This window comes from Scyliorhinus canicula, chromosome 12 (genome assembly GCF_902713615.1).
Source record: "Scyliorhinus canicula chromosome 12, sScyCan1.1, whole genome shotgun sequence".
In the NCBI taxonomy this organism is placed as follows: domain Eukaryota; kingdom Metazoa; phylum Chordata; class Chondrichthyes; order Carcharhiniformes; family Scyliorhinidae; genus Scyliorhinus; species Scyliorhinus canicula.
In genome coordinates this window covers 79,094,485-79,110,479 of record NC_052157.1, presented here as the reverse complement: position 1 = coordinate 79,110,479, position 15,995 = coordinate 79,094,485, and the positions used below count along the sequence as shown (strand labels likewise).

General features: G+C 50.2%; 1 long non-coding RNA gene across 2 annotated transcripts in view; it reads left to right on the top strand.

Moving 5' to 3' along the window:
• The window catches only part of LOC119974925, a 68,375-nt gene that overhangs the window by 11,597 nt on the left and 40,783 nt on the right, over positions 1-15,995 (top strand). Inside the window, exon 3 of one of the 2 annotated variants that reach the window (XR_005462606.1) lies at positions 8,511-8,593. The exons of the other annotated variant lie outside the window; for it this stretch is intronic. This is a non-coding gene — a long non-coding RNA (uncharacterized LOC119974925). Of the gene's footprint in view, positions 1-8,510; positions 8,594-15,995 lie in introns of those variants that run through there. 2 annotated transcript variants of the gene reach the window in all.

The window sequence follows — 15,995 nt, the reverse complement described above, 5'->3', positions numbered from 1 at the left end:
TCTCCCATGTCCAATCTTTGCCCTTGCCCAGCTGCAAAATTCCAGTGATGCTCAACGCAAACTGGAGGTACAGCATCTCATCTTCCAGTTAGGCACGCTACAGCCTTCCGGTGTCATCATTGAAGAAAACAACTTCAGATTATTAGCACTACCCCATCCTGAACACTTTAGTTGCATTCCATTTCATTTTTACTGCCTTTTTCCTTTTCTTTCTTTCTTGTCTTCCTTTATATATATTTCTGCCAGCACGCTTTCCCCCTTACCTATGCCATCCCCTTGCCTTTTCTCCCCATTACTTCCCCATCCCTCCCTTTTATCATTTTACCTATCTCCCACACACGTCTACCCTTTCCACAAATCTAGAACTGTCACAGTTTACCCTCTGATTTTAATTTCTCTGGTGTTTGGCCTTCCGCACCTTTTATTATCTATGGAGGCTGTCATTATCACTCTGTTCCGTTGGTTTCTATAATTCCCTCAACTTACTGTATGAATATCTCTCAAATTCCATGCTTTTAACTTTGTCAAAGGGACATCCGGACTCTAAATGTTAGCTATTTTGTCTCTTTCCAGATGCTGCCATGCTTGCTTAGTTTTGCGGCATTTTTACATTTGGTTTAAGTCCTTTCTGACGTATTTTTGGACTGAGTATCCCCCGCCATCCGGACGCACATCATTCCGCCGCATGCCCCCATCCCACGTCACTGTCGTTCATAGGTCACTCGACAGTCTTCCACCCATCTGCGGGAGGTGAGCCCTTTGAACGGCCCACCAGTCACATATCTCAGAACCATGACTTTGCATCTCGTGTTCTGGTTTTTCACCCTACTGCGAGCGGAATGTCAGAACCGTGGTTCCGCCGTAACAACTATGTCCTAAACGATGCAACCACTAAAGATTTCAACGCACACCCCTCCAGCAACCTTTAACAGCCGCAAGGAGCTGTCAAGGACCGTCTGCAGCGCAAGGAGAGGGGCTTCCGTAGCGGCGGAGAACAGGGAAGGGAAGGAAAAGGACGTGCACCCAACCCCCCCCCCCCCCCCCCACAACAAACCGGTCATCGGACGATCCTCGGCGGCAGCAGGAGAGGTGCGGAGGCAGGAGAGGTGCGGAGGCAGGAGAGGCTCAAGCGGTGAAGGCAGGAGAGGCCCAGCGGCGGCAGGTCCACCCCGCCCCCCAGGCCAGGAGCGGAGCGGAGCGGCGACTACACAGCCCCCCCCCGGAGTGGAGCGGCGACTACACCCTCCCACCAAGCCCGGACACTCCAGGCCCGGAGTGGAGCGGCGACTACCCCCTCCCACCAAGCCCGGAGCGGAGCGGCGACTACACCCACCCACCCCCTCAAGGCCCGGAGCGGAGTCTCCACACCCCCCCCCCCAAACCGGCAGCGACCACCACGTGGCAAGAACAAAGGACTGGACAAAATCCTCTCTCTCTCTCTCTCCTGCGTGAGAGAGGAAGGGGGAAAGTGGGGAAAAAAAAAGAAGAGGACTTTTATTTTAAAAAGAAAACTGTTAAAGAGAAAGGGGGAGGGATATATATATTATTTTCTCTCTTTCTACACCCACTCCCATCAAAGTAAGCCCACCTGAGAGGAGTTGCATAAAAGGGGGGGGGGGAAATAGTTAACAAACAAACAAATAAATAAAATAAAAATGGGGCGCGGACAAAAGGGGGAAATGAAAAACAAGGGGAGAAGAAAAGATGACAGGGAAGGGGGAGAAAAAAGCGCCAGAAGGGAGCCAAGGGAAAGGGGGCACCATCAGCAGACGGGACAAAGGGCAAACCAGCTCAGGCGGGCGGATTAGCACACAAAGCGGTGGGACGGATGTATCACCGCATCAAAAAGAGCCGGACAGACAGGTACCCTCTCCCCCGGGGATAGAGGGGGGATGGAATAGGAAGGAAGCCTTTACTGGGGTGGTGAGGGAGCAGCTGCAGGCAATCAAGGCAGAGGTGAAAGCAGACGCAGAGGCTGCAGCACAGGCAGCAGTGGCCAGGGCCATGTCAGGGGTGCAGCAGGCTCTGACCAGATTGGAGGAGAAAGTGGATGCACAAGGGAAGAAACTGGAAGCTCAAGGGGGGAAACTGGAAGCCCATGAGGCAACCATTAAGGAGCTGGAGAGGTGCGGAGGCAGGAGAGGCTCAAGCGGTGAAGGCAGCGACAGACATGAGCGACCGGGTCACGGCCCTGGAGAGGGAAGTGGCGAGACTGGGCGCAACACAGGGGAGCCTGAAGGGCAGGGTAGAATACCAGGAAAACAGCTCGAGATGGCAAAATGTTAGGATAGTGGGCCTGCCAGAGGGGACCGAGGGTAAAAACCCCAAAGCATACGTGGCTGCAATGCTGGGCAACTTAGTGGGGAGGAAAGCTTTCCCCAACCCACCGGATTTGGACAGAGCACATCGGTCGCTGCACCTGAAGCCCAAGGCAGGGGAACAACCAAGAGCAGTCGTAGCCAAACTGCGCCAGTACCGGGATAGGGAGAAAATCCTGCGCTGGGCCATGGAAAATAGAGCCTGCAAATGGGAAGGGCACACCATCCGAATTTATGAAGATCTTGGAGTGTATATATCTAAGAAACGGGCTGAGTTTAACAGAGCGAAAGCAGCTCTCTACAGGAGCAAAGTGCGTTTTGGTATGCTGTACCCAGCGAAACTCTGGGTCACATACCAAAACAAGGAACATTTCTGTACAGCCCCTGCTGAGGCGAATAGGTTCGTCGAGGATCACGGGCTGGAAGAACAGCAGGGGAGGTAGGGACGAGGGGCCCCTGGCAAGGAGCAACGGCATGCCAACGGGTAGGATGGGGGAAGAGCGGGAAGAAAACCGGAGAGGCCAGGTAGAGGAGAAGCGAGACAACAGCCTCCGAGAGGGGAGCCACCGTACTAGCAGGAAAGCTAGCACCGGGGGCACGCAACAAAGCAGGGCCGCAGCGCACCCCCAACAGGGGGGAAGGCGCCAGGCAGGGGAGGGGGCAGATCACCCACCAAAGTCGGGAGAGCAAAGGGGGACCGGAATAGGGTATAGAGGGGCAAAGGAGGGGTATACAGGGGAGGATGGTAGAGGGAGAGACCAGGGGGGGCACAGAGAGAAGGAGAGACCAGGGAGGGGAAAGGTAGGGACAAAGTGACAAAAGAGGCCAGAAAAGGAACAGGGCTACAAAGTACCACAACCAAGGGCTCGGAACAAGGAACCGCTGCAAGCACCCACCCAGTACGGTCTGTGGGCAAAGGGCCCCCCTAGAGTGCAGGGGACTACCCGCGTGGCGGACACACAGTGGACTGCCATGGCGGGTGCCCCCAGGACAAGGGGAAACCCCGGAGCGCAGAGACACGACCGCATGGGGAGAGCAGTGGTAGCGGCCATCCTGGACGGCCCCCTAACAAAGGGAAACCCCGGAGGGCAGGGGCTCGTCCACCAGACAAACATGGTTAATCCCACAGGAACGAGGGGGCATAAGCTTCCCACCAGGATAATCACCTGGAACGAAAGGGGACTTAACGGCCCAGTGAAGAGATCTAGAGTCCTCACCCACCTCAGAAACATTAGGGCCGACATAGCCTTCCTCCAAGAGACGCATCTGAGGGAGCAGGACCAACTGTGGGTAAGAAAGGGCTGGGTGGGACAAACCTACCATTCCTGCTATGGGACAAGGGCCAGGGGGGTGGCGATACTGATCGGCAAGAGGACAATGTGTAGGGCGACAAAGACGGTTACAGACCCAGGGGCACGGTATGTCATGGTCAGCTGGGCCCTGGAGGGGGCGCCAGTAGTCCTAGTCAACGTGTACGCGCCCAACTGGGACGACACAAGCTTCATCAAAAAGACCATGGCAGAAATTTCGGACATAGCAACGCATCAACTAATCATGGGGGGGACTTCAACTGTGTACAGGACCCAAAGACGGACAGATCAAACCTCAAAACGGGGAAAACCTCAAACATGGCAAGGGAACTCGGTCACTTTATGGAGCAGATGGCAGCTGTGGACCCCTGGAGGTTTGCCCACCAAGGGGAGAAATAATTCTCCTTCTTCTCCCCAGTACACAACGTGTTCACCAGAATTGACTTCTTTGTGGTGGGGAAAACGGTGCTTCCAGGGATAGACAAAGTGGAATACTCCACAATTGTGATATCAGACCATGCCCCACACTACATGGACGTGCGGCTGGAGACGGGAAGGGCCCAGCGCCCCACATGGAGGTTGGCCGGTGCCTTCCTAGCTGACAAGGCCTTCAGCGAAAGGATAGCATGGGCCATAGCGGAGTACACGGAGAACAACCAAAACGGGAAGGTATCATCCTCCATGTTCTGGGAAGCGCTTAAGGCCGTACAAAGAGGGGAAATCATTGCCTTCAAAGCGCAAAGAGATAGGGAGGAAAGGGTGGCTGTGCAGAAGCTGGTCGACTCCATACTGGAGGTAGACCGTAAATACTCCGAGGCCCTGACCGTAGAGCTCCTGGCGGAGAGAAAAGAAATACAAAGGAACTTTGGCCTGCTCTCCACCAGGGAAGCAGTGCACCAGGCGCGCGTGACCCTGTACGAACATGGAGACAAAGCCAGCCGCCTGTTGGCACACCAGCTGAGAAAGCAGGCAGCCACCAGAGAAATTGCGCAATTCAGGGTTACCAGAGGCATGTTGGAAACAGAACCAGAGAGGATTAACAAAACCTTCAAGGCCTTCTACCAAGAGCTGTACACCTCAGAGCCCCCAACGGCGAAGGCTGGGATGAACCGGTTCCTTGATGGACTGGACATACCAGTCGTGGGAGAGGGCAGGAAACGGGACCTGGAAGCACCACTAGCACTGGGAGAGATCATGGACAGCATCAGCTCCATGCAGACGGGGAAGGCGCCGGGACCGGACGGATTCCCGGCGGACTTCTACAAAAAGTTTGCGACAGCGCTGGCCCCGCACCTGCGGTAGATATTCACAGACTCGCTAGCTAGGGGCACACTGCCGCCCACGTTAGCACAGGCCTCAATCTCGCTAATACCTAAGAAAGACAACGGAATGTGGGTCATACAGACCCAAATCTCTGCTGAACGCAGACGCCAAAATACCGGCCAAAGTCCTAGCCAAAAGGCTAGAAGACTGTGTACCTGAGGTGGTCACAGAGGACCAGACGGGCTTTGTCAAAGGTAGAAAGCTCACCTAGAACATCAGGCACCTGCTGAACGTGATAATGACCCCCTCCGGGGAGAGAACACAAGAGGTGATCGTCTCCCTGGACGCAGAAAAGGCCTTCGACAGAGTCGAATGGAAATACCTCATAGAGGTACTGGAGCGGTTCGGGCTTGGAACAGGGTTCACCGCTTGGGTAAAGCTCCTATACAACGCTCCCATGGCGAGTGTACGGACCGACAATACCAACTCCAAATACTTCCAGCTGCACAGGGGCACCAGACAAGGATGCCCACTGTCCCCGCTGCTGTTCGCACTAGCAATCGAACCGCTAGCAATCGCGCTCAGGGCAGCAAAAAATTGGAGGGGAATCCGAAGGGGAGACAGAGAGCACAGAGGCTCACTCTATGCAGATGATCTGCTCCTCTACATCTCGGACCCACAAAGCAGCATGGACGGAATCATCGCGCTCCTGAAAGAGTTTGGAGACTTCTCGGGCTACAAACGCAACATGAGCAAAAGCGAGATCTTCCCAGTACACCAGCAAGGTGGGGGGGGGGGGCAGCACTAAAGGGGCTGCCGTTCAAACAAGCCCGATATAAATTCCGCTACCTGCGGATCCAAATAGCCCATGACTGGAAAGGGATACACAAATGGAACCTCACCAGCCAGGCGGAGGAAGTAAAAAAGGACCTGCAAAGATGGAACACACTCCCACTCTCCCTCGCGGGGAGAGTCCAGACGATTAAAATGAACGTACTGCCCAGGTTCCTCTTCCTGTTTAGATCCATTCCGATCTACATCCCAAGGCCTTCTTCAAAGTGCTGGACAAACTTATCATGGCGTTCGTATGTGGGGGGGGGGGGGGGTACAAATGCTAGGATCCCAAAGAAGGTCCTACAAAAAAACAAAATCCAGGGGGGGGCTAGCTCTCCCGAATCTACAATTGTACCACCCGGCGGCAACAGCCGAGGGAGAAAGGGGATGGATCCAGGAGCCAGAAGCCGTGTGGGTGCGTGCGGAGGAGGCCTCCTGCATGGGGACCTCCCTCAGGGCCCTCGCCACAGCAGCACTCCCATCCCCACTCAAAAAACACTCCAGCAGCCCAGTGGTGACAGCCCCCTCCAATTCTGGAACCAACTGTGGCAGCAATTTGGCCTGACCAAAATGTCGGACAAGGCTCCCATCTGGAACAACTATAGGTTCACACCAGCACTGACTGACGCCACCTTCAAAAGGTGGAGACAGGACGGGGGGACACTGACAATCATGGACCTATACACGGACGACAGGATCGCAAGACTGGACGAACTGACAGAGAAATTTCGGCCAGCTGGGGGGAACGAGCTGCGGTACCTCCAGCTCAAAAACTTCCTACGAAAGGAGACAAGGATGTACCCACAACCGCCACGACAGACACTACTGGAAGACCTACTGGACGCAAGTATCCTAGAGAAAGGGAACTGTAGCGACTTGTATGACCGATTGGTAGAAAGGGACGACACCGTACTGGACGCAACAAGAAGGAAATGGGAGGACGACCTGGGGATGGATATAGGGTGGGGACTCTGGAGCGAAGCACTACATAGGGTCAACTCCACCTCCACGTGCGCAAGGCTCAGCCTGACGCAACTAAAAGTGGTACATAGAGCCCACTTAACAAGAAACCGTTTGAGCAGGTTCTTCCCGGAGGTGGAGGACAGATGAGAACGGTGCCAAAGAGGCCCGACCAACCACGCCCACATGTCCTGGTCCTGCCCCAGACTGGTGGAGTACTGGACAGCCTTCTTCGAGGCTATGTCCAAAGTGGTGGGGGTGAGGGTGGAGCCATGCCCGATAGTGGCTGTCTTCGGTGTTTCAGACCAGCCAGATCTATTCCTGGGGAAGAGGGCGGACGCCCTTGCCTTTGCCTCCCTGATCGCCCGGCATAGAATCCTTTTTGGCTGGCGGTTAGCAGCACCACCCAGAGCTGCAGACTGGCTGTCAGACCTCTCGGAATCTCTCCAAATGGAGAAAATCAAATTCGCCATCCGAGGGTCGGACGATGGCTTCCACAGAACGTGGGAGCCATTCATGCAATTGTTCCGGCATCTGTTTGTGGCCAACATACAAGAGGAAGAATAGTCGGGTGGCCAAGTATCAGGGGAAAATGGATGGGAATCGGGGGAAGGTAGCGGGGGGGGGGGGGGGGGGCGCTACCGGTTCGTTATGGGGGTTTGATGGCTAGCTAAGGCCCAAAACCAAACTGTAAATAAGTGCCAATAAACATGCGCCTCGGCCATATTGGGGAATGTAAAATATGTATGCCGGCTAAAGGGGGGAGGCCACAGTTAGTATTACGAAGATGCTTACCTGTAAATATATATTGTCATTTTTGCGTGTCTTTTTAAATTTATTTTTGATTTGTTTGTTTATATATTTATTTTTTCTCTTCTCTCTCTCTAACAATTTGTGATTTGTTCAATATAAAACATGAAAACTGAATAAAAAACATTTATTAAAAAAAAGGACGGTCTGCAAAGCCATGCTGCCCTGGACTCCATCAAATATAGCCATCCCAATGTACTTTCTCACGCCTTTTCCCGGATGCTGCAACAACAACTCCATTTCCTCCTGCTCCTGTCTGTGCACCAGCCCACGCACTACGTTTCGATGATTTAACAGTTCACTTGCACTGCCTTCAAATTAATTTATTACACACGCCAGCCCCAATTCCCTAAAATCGAATACAATACAAAAACAGGATGCCTGTGTTGCAAAATGCATTCCGTCTTTCGGGATCCATGGTTTCAAACTGAATTTTAGATTAGCGCCTTGCAACTATGCCTACACGTCCATCCTAGACCTGCAGCACTGCTCCAATTAAATGTTGTGCAAAAAATTGATTTAGTTTTTTTTAATAGATAATGAATACGGAAATACAGAATTTAGCAAATGTCCGACGCTGGCTGATATGTTGGTTCATATTTCTGATACGGATGTTGTGACACCGGTCGTATTTAAGATTCGATGAAACGTTCACATTCTTCCGACTGTAATGGTTGCTGAAATACAGATTTTTTATGGATAATTTTTTTTCGCCCTGCATGTATTTCAGACATAATTCCAGTAACCACAATGCAAAAGTGCATCACTGTGAAATAATCGATATTTGTGATTCGCTGAAACAGCACTGTTTTCGGTGTTGTTTCTTCGTTGTTCGTAAATACAAATCCAACAGCAATGCCGATTCGGCAGGCACACGGATATAACAGTGCAATATTATCGTACCCCTTGCCAGTTAGCAGTTGATACTGTTACTGCATAATGGAAATTTCTGTTGAATGTGCTAACTACATTTTAGTTGGAAATATAATGACGAAATCACATTAATTATTCCTAGTTATTACAGCTGTCATGTTGGCCATTGATGTTGCAAGCATGTCCAATCGAGAAATCACTGCAAATCCAGGTCCGGACGGAAAGCATGGCGGAGGAGCACGGCCTGTTGGTTCTTTGTACGGTCAGAGCACGGTTGCACCCTACTTGGACTTACTTTATCAAAGGGTGTTAATCTGGAATTGTAAATTTGATTGCTGATCTTCAAATCATTTCCGCTGTCATATTTCCCCTGAAAGGGGATATTTTCTGACTGGCATACCTGCTAAGGAACAGACTAGAGAAACTGCAATTGATAACGAATGTCGAAATGGGCAATGTGGTTATCTCATAGTTTGACCAGAATTGTTTATAATTCCCGAGACTTGTCGGATGAGCACTCATGCAGTAAATGAAATCTATTCTATAAAACGGCGGCATGTGCTTTGTAGTTTCTGGCCAGTACGTTTGGACGTTTGAGGTGTTTTGATTTTGTAAGATTGACTTATGCACTGCCACATTTGATCTATATGAATTTACTCGCAAGGGAAACCTTACTATATTTAAGGTGGAAAGCTGTTGAGGAATTGAACAAACGAATGTGATATAAAATAGTTCGTTAAAATATTAGTTACAAGAATTTTATGTGAGCCAGTCTGATAGTAGAGAGTCCACAAAGTAAGGGCAACTGGATTCAGAAAGTATGGCAAGGAAGGGGGAGGGGTGCCTCGTGGAGGATGGGGAAAAGGGTGCTGGGTTGCAAGAGGCCCAGGGTTGAGGAATGCGAAGTGAGCCAATCAGGATATATGGCCAGGTCAGGAGGTGTGTACACCTAGGATGCCCTATGGGAATCTTGTATGTGAACATTGATGCCATTTGAATGAGATTTGCAGATATTTCTTTGTCTCCGATTTCACTCGGTTCTGGAGCTTCAGAAGACCGCCTGTGTGTTCTGAACCTCTGTGGGGCGAGTCAGCCTTGCAAGTTGGTTAAAAATAAATAACGCTATGCCTACAAATCGATGTCGAATTTTATTGAGTCCGGATGATGGGTGAAGAACTCAATATTGTCATTTGGTGCCGAAAACCCGGGGTTTCTGCAGACGGTCACCGGCCAGCTGCGAAATCAGAATTAGTCTGATGTTGGATAAGGAAAGTGGAAATTGACCCACAATGTGAGTAGCTGGAAAATTACCATATTGATTTTCCCCTTTTCTCATGGTCTGATTGGTCTGGTCACTCGCGTTTGGTACGGAAATATCGTCTCGACGAAATCAAAGGTCAGTCTGTGGATTAGAAAATTTAAAAGTTCAGTCGATGTAGGTACGACTGAGGGTTGAAAAAGACTGATGGGATATCATATATTGATAGTTCAGTTAGGGGTTGATTACGGAATTGATGGGACGTCGGAAGGGCGGTTCAATTCCACGTGTGTTTTGGAAACTATAGTTGATAAAGCTAAAATTGTACACTTGGACTGTAGTGGCGAACAACGCAGTCTTGAGGACTAGTTCTAGATTATGGGGAATTGCTTGGATAACACGAGTGATACAAACAGTTCATTGCAAATATTATGTGATATTTATCCAGATAAAGCGAGAGATTTTAGAAAAATGTCAGCAACGTTAAGGAAGAAATGAGGTGACGAATGGCCACTAGGGGGCCCAAAAGATCTGGAGATTATTTAAAAAGTTCAGGGTAAAATCTGGAAGAAACACCAAAGTATACTGGCCAAAGAGTTGATTGGATTATGGAGACAATATTGTCAAGAGGAGAGGGATAAGATCATGTTATCATGTTGGCAAGAAAATGCCGTTAACATTGGGATTCCAATTAGTGAGGGGGGGGGGGACCAGACAGCTCTGGCGATCTTGAAATAGGAGTTTTCTTTCAAAAACGTGCAAGTAAAGAGAGGGAAACACCTAGCGGGGCAGACAAGAGTAAAAAAAAAATGTGCTACGTAGTTCAATGTCTGTCCTTGCATTAACAGAGGCAGATGATGACCGAGAGAATTGGACCATGTCGGGTAGAGTCCCGACTACACCAGTAGCATTGTCTGCACTAATACCAGAACCACAAGAGTATCATAATTTATATCCAGTCACTGCTTCCCAGATGCAAATCATGCCAGCCTCTCCAGTCCCTTCAGTTGATAGTTTGGGTCCTATTTCTGCACCTTCTCCGTCTGTAAGACATGGGGAGCTCTGTTCCAGAAGCTCATTTAGCTCTGGGACCCGATCTTGGACAATGAGAGAGGGGACTGATCCTATCCAGAAACAAGTACGCATACCACGTAGATCCCTTAAGGCCGATATGGTAGGACAGAAAAGTATGAGAACAAAGAAAGAGGACTGGAATGGTTCTGAGTGGCCGGAGCTCCCCCTATCGGAGGGGAAGGACGTCGAAGTCTTTGAAGAGTCAGAGGAATCCGCTAAAGCTGAGACAGTTGCCGATTAGGAAAATACCCAACCCTGATGCTGCAACAGCAGAAGCCAAGCCCACGATAGACGTTTATTTTCCATGTAGACCCAATGAGATGATTGCTATTCTGGCTGCAATCTCCTGCTTTCGTGGACGATCTGAGAACTACCATCTCAGTTTATCAAGCTTATTCTAGGGACCTCTGTGCCCTAGTCCAGCAGGTTTTAACACCCAGCAGAGTACCGCTGTCACCTCATCCACTTGAATTATGCTAGCCACGCCGCACTTCAGCACGCCCATGCCTTGGACGATGATAGACGGGCACAAATCCTGACTGCGTTGAATGCCACATTTCAAAAGCCCATCAACATATCTGCTGTCTTAGACCTCAAACCTATAAAGAATGAGGAGCCAGAGGAATTTCTGGAACGCTTTAATGAAATCTACCGTGGGCTGTCACGCGTTTTGCTGCACCAAAATGTTCAGAATTCCCCTCAATGTTGTGCTATGTAAATGCATTGCCTACCACCTTCCGTGGCTAATGCAGTGAATTGTAATAACATGAATTGGACAGAAAACGACCCTCCCCATATGGCCCGGGCAGTCATATTTTATTGGAAGGAGGTTGTAGGCCAGGAAGGAGGCTCAGTTACAAACATTAAGACTGAGTATGTAATGAAAAAGGATGATCTGAGACCCCAACCAGCTGCAGATACAGTGGCTTACCATCTGGAACCCCAATATTGTGACCTTGGGTGGGTGGATCAACACGGCGGAGGATATCAAAACCACTCAAATGGAGCCTCAGCCCCTCTTTATGGCCCACCGTATGCACCCACAGCTTTACAACTGCCGCCCCCTCTGAGGGGCCATTGGTCTACTGGGAAGAGAGGACGGGGCAGATATAGAGGGAACAATGCATGTTTAATTGTGGGCCGTACAGATCACTGGCATCAGGAATCCCCCTTTAAAATACGAGCAGCAGAAGGAAACTACCCGAACCAAAGGAGTGGGTACCCACCAAGGGGAGGGCAGACGAGGTACACCGAAATCTCCCAGGCAAACCGTTTCCCAACACAAGGTTGACGAGCTAATTATTCATACGGACTCTCCAATTGGACAGGGGACCCATTATCTCTCTGCGGATAGGAGATCAAAATTACCCATTTGTAATCGACACTGGAGCAGCCATGTCTTCGGTGCAATCAGAACTTCAACGACCACTATCCGACCACACCCAGCATTTGTCGGGTTTCCAAGGATAGGTGTGTGAGTATCCTATAAATGAACCTGTGACAGTCACTTATGAGAATAAGTCTACAGATCATCAGTATGTGGTGACTACTGGATTGGACTGTAACTTGTTGGCCCGAAAATTACTGTGTATATTCCAGCTAGAGCTACAGTGCGGAGACGAAGGGGTAACGGTTCAATCAATGAGGATGAGACAACAGTGCTATATTTCTATTACACCCCAGTGGTGGACGTTAGACATTGAACATTCACTGCACCACGTTACCCTGGCCAATGACAGAACCGGACAGAACCGAGAGTTGGAGGACAAATACCGGCCGTTAATTGGGACCGAATCGCCAGTCACGTTTACAGCCACAGTCACGGGAAAATAAGGTACAGCCGATTTTCTTACAATACCACCACATTTATGGCCACATTCAGCTTCTGTAGGCCTTCATATTACACGTCACGTCCTCGACCAATACCATGCCAAGGATCTGGGGCCTATGGCAAGGAGGGCAGTGGATCATTCAGATCGAACAGAGTGTGCACTTCAAGTCATGCCAGGCGGCACTTCCATAAAATATTTTGAGGTCCCTGAAACGATTAACACTCGACTTCGGCATCACCTGGGACGTGACGTTTTGGAATATGTCAACCCATAGGTCTGGGCAGAATACCCATCACAAGTGGACCTGCAGGACGCTTTATTTGTCCTTCCACTCGCATCTGAAATCCAATATTTGTTTGCCTTCACTTACAATCGACAGCAGTATACCTGGACTCGACCGCCTCAGGGGTTCTTAAACTCACCTACGCTCTTTTCCAGATGTCTACAGACCCAACAGCAGGCCTTCATATTGGAGCGTGGTTCTACTCGAGTGCTGTATGTAGATGACCTATTGGTAGCGAGTCCCGACGAGCCCAGTAACAGGGAAGATGTGATCCAATTATTGAACCACCTATCCTCGTTGGGTTACGTTGATTCACTACCAAAGGTCCTGGCGGCTCAGACAAAGGTCAAGTTCTTAGGGGTTTTACTGACGGCCACATACGGAAGTCTCAAACCCAGTAGAATTGAACCCACTTGCCAGTACCCCGCCCCAACCACAGCCAAGGGGGTCCGTCATTGGCTGGGTATGGTGAATTATTGTATGCAGTGGATACCAAACATCGCTGCCTGTACAAAGCTGCTGACGCATTACACTAGAGAAGGGTGTAATTTTACTCTAACCACCGAGGCACTCGAAGGCTTCCGTTGCCTGAGGCAGGCCTTGCTACAAGCACCGGCCCTCGGTAGGCCGCTGTCCGACCGACCGTCCCAGATATACTGTACTGTTCTGAAAGGGTGTTCAACAGCGGTACTCACCCAGCAACATGAGAATAAGGACCGACCCGTGTCACATTACTCTTCCAAACTTGATCTAGTGTCGTTGGGCCACCCTCTTTGCGCCCAGATCCTGGCAGCGATATACAGTAGTTTGCAGGCTGCTGCCAATATAACTGTCCAACAGGACATTACGGTGCATAGCTCCCACTCGGTCATCGCACTACTGGGGCAACTGCAGACTCAGCATCTTACCGCAGCTCGTCAGAATAGGTATGAAATATACCTTTTAAACAATCCACGTCTGAAATGTAAATATTGTACCACTATCAATCCAGCCTGTTTTCTTAGCGGTCCTCCTGACCATGAAGAGGCAACTGGCCACGACTGTCTAGCCTTGTTTCAGGAAGCTACCACAATAAGGGAGGATCGGACCGACATTCTGTTAGATCAACCTGACATGATTATGTATGTTGATGACAATGCATTAATAAGCCCCACTGGCCGGAACTGGCCGGTTACGCCATCGTGGATCAGGATGGCCTGACCCGAGAAGCGGCCGCTTTTCAGACCCCTTATTCAGCCCAACAAGCCGAACGTTTTGCCCTTACCCATGCATGTATACTTGGGGCCTTCGGGGTAGTCCATGACTTCGGATAACTCTGGAAGAATCGGGGATTCCTTACCTCGGTGGGCACGGCGATATCCCGCCGGGGTTTAGTTAATGACCTGTTGCATGCCCTCCTTTTGCCCGCGCATATTTCCGTCATTAAATGTACTGCCCATACGAATGGTAAGACCCCAGTTCACGTTGGTAATGAACGAGCAGATTGTGCAGCGCGGACAGCCGCGCAAACTCAGCAAGTGATGGTGCCTAAAATGTTAAGTCAGACTAAACGTTCAGCAATAAATAGGTCTGCCTCTGACAAGCCGATGCCCACCATGCATGACGTCATAGCGTTACAGGAGGACGCTCCTGAGAGTGATAAACAAATGTGGAAACGTTTGCACATATGATTCTGTTTCTTCTTTATGGACCACGCCAGCACATCAGACTTGTATGTCTGATGTACTTGCTTTATGGGTCATCGAATGTGTACACTTTGCATCTCATTGTGGGGCTCGGGGGACTAGTGATTTGTTACTGGACACTTGGCGGCACCCTAACACGCAGGGCTGGCCCAGAGTATCAGTAATCGGTGTTTGATTTGGCGGCAGTATAACACCGGCAGAGGTATCCTTTGTGGTATGGGGAAAACCCCGTTGCCCAGTGGTCCCATTGAGACACTTCAAACGGATTAAATTGAGTTGGAAAGGTGGCAATGTCATAAATATGTTTTGGTCATTGTGGATGTGTTCAGCAGATGGGTTGAGGTGTATGCGACTACCGATAATAAAGCTGCTACTGTGCGTAAAGTTCTGATGCGGGAAATCATTTCCCGGTACGGCATAACAGCTGAGTTAAGTTCTGATAACGGGCCTCATTTTATTGGACAGATTAACACGGAGTTCTGCTCCTAGTTCGGCATACGCTGGCAGTTACACTGTGCATACAGACCGCAAGCGGCCGGGTTGTTTGAGAGACACAATCGCACCCTAAAAACTAAATTGGCTAAATTAAGAGCAGACACGGGACTGACATGGCTGACGTTGCTCCCCGTTGCCCTCTTCCAGCCCTCTAACAACTGCGGGACCGGCCCGGCTCTCTCCTGCCGACATCCTTTATGGCAGGCCCCTTAGAACTCCCTGGAACCTGCATTTTCCCAGACTAGTTCAATGTCACCATATGACTGCAGAAATCATTACCTATGTTCTAGCCCTCAGTAAGGTCCTCAAGAAGCTCCAGGGCCAGGTCCGCGCTGCTCACCCGTCACCGTCCACATTACATAGCTCACTGTCAATGCCGCCTGGTAGTTATGTCATGGTCAAAAATTGGACTCGGAAAGGGTCAGAGTCACGATGGGAGGGGCCCTTACAAGTTCTCCTTACCACCCACACTGCAGTTAAAGTGGAGGGGCGGCGTGATTGTGTCCACCTCCACCACTGTAAAAAGATCGGTCACTAATCTGCCTCCCTTCCCCAGCGCTGTTTAACAGGTGTGGAGCATGATGGGGTGGCTACGCACCGCCTGTGTAATCTTCGGCCGAGCTTCACTTGGAGTGACATCGGCGGCGGAAATGGAAAAGGGAAATATGATCTACATCTGAAACCCCAACCAAACTACAAGGACATTTCACTTATGCAGAGGGGTCGTTCTTCGCTGCCCCCATATAGGAGGACATGGTATCGTCTCATGGAAGGTCATCAGGTTAACGGACAAAGCAGGAAACATTTGCACCGGTCCCGGCGATGGGAAGGGAACATTGCATGGACATTGCCTTGTTTTTGGAGTGCATGTAAATTTGATTTTGAATGTGTTAAAATTGGTGCCATAAAGGTAAAGTCAGACAGTGCGGAGACGGTAGGATGAGGTTGTGAGAGAGACAGGGGGACGAGAGAGAGGACGGAGCCTGTGAGAAGGGGAGTA